The 1,016-nt window shown below is 42.6% G+C and overlaps 1 non-coding gene across 1 annotated transcript; it reads left to right on the top strand.

Moving 5' to 3' along the window:
• The first annotated feature begins 399 nt into the window (after nt 1-399).
• Nucleotides 400-506, top strand: LOC120089609 (small nucleolar RNA R71). Its single transcript, XR_005485282.1, has one exon. It is a non-coding gene; the product is annotated as a small nucleolar RNA R71 (small nucleolar RNA).
• The last annotated feature ends 510 nt before the right edge of the window (nt 507-1,016 follow it).

Consider the following 1,016-nt stretch of genomic DNA (forward strand, 5'->3'; position numbering starts at 1 on the left):
TCTTTATGAAGCATATTGACTGCGGATTCCTTGGGCATTCTTCAATCAGATGTACTTCTCCACAGGTGACATAACTCGTGGTCATTTGAGCAATTGCGTTGACTTGCCCTTTATGCGTTCCCGTGCTATTAATTGTGATGCCTTGTATTAGGTTCATCATCGCGTTCATTTGGGTTTGTAGGGATGTGATGGCCCCATTATTTGCGTCACTATCTTTAATTCTTAATCTTTGATCGCTTTCTCTCCAGTCTTCATGATTTTTTAGAAATACGATCAAGTATATTCTTGGCCTCATCGTACGTCTTATCAAGCAGACCACTAGCTGCTGCCACATTGGTAGCCGTCTATGATGTAGGGTTCAGTCCGTGGTAGAAAATTTCCATCTGTAAGCAATCTGGTAAGCCATTATGCGGGCAATCTTTTACCAGTCTCTTAAACCTCACCCAGGCATCACTGAGCGATTCATCCATATCCTGTTCAAAATTAATGATCAATTTCCTCCTTCTGGCGTTATCTGTCGGAGGGAAGTCTTCTTCATGAACTTCTCAACTACTTGTTCCCATGATGTAATCTCCCCTGGTTCGAGAGAATAAGTCTGTTTCCGTGCCTGATCAAATAACGAAAATGGAAACAATGTTAATCGAACCTCCTAAGTGGAGATGTTAGGGAACACAAACGTGTTGCAGATCTCAATGAAACTCCAAAGGTGGGCATGCGGGTCCTCGCCACGCCTACCATCAAATTGTCTGAAAGTTTGGATCATCTGCAGCATCACAGATTTCATTTCGAACCTCGATCCGTCAAAAGCTGGCCTTATGATTTCTGGTGAGAAATCATAGAGGTTGGGCGACGCATAGTCCTGTATGGGCCTATTGCAGTCGTTTGCCAATAGGATGGGATTCGCCATGATATTATTTGCATTTGGTGCTCCATTTTCTGGTTGTTCCGCCATGTTTGGATCTTTCTCTTATTGTTGTTGTTGTTGGCAACTATTTCTTCTTCTTCTTTAGAACATT

The sequence above is a fragment of the Benincasa hispida genome, chromosome 10, assembly GCF_027475165.1.
Source record: "Benincasa hispida cultivar pf3 chromosome 10, pf3_genome.v1.1, whole genome shotgun sequence".
NCBI lineage: Eukaryota > Viridiplantae > Streptophyta > Magnoliopsida > Cucurbitales > Cucurbitaceae > Benincasa > Benincasa hispida.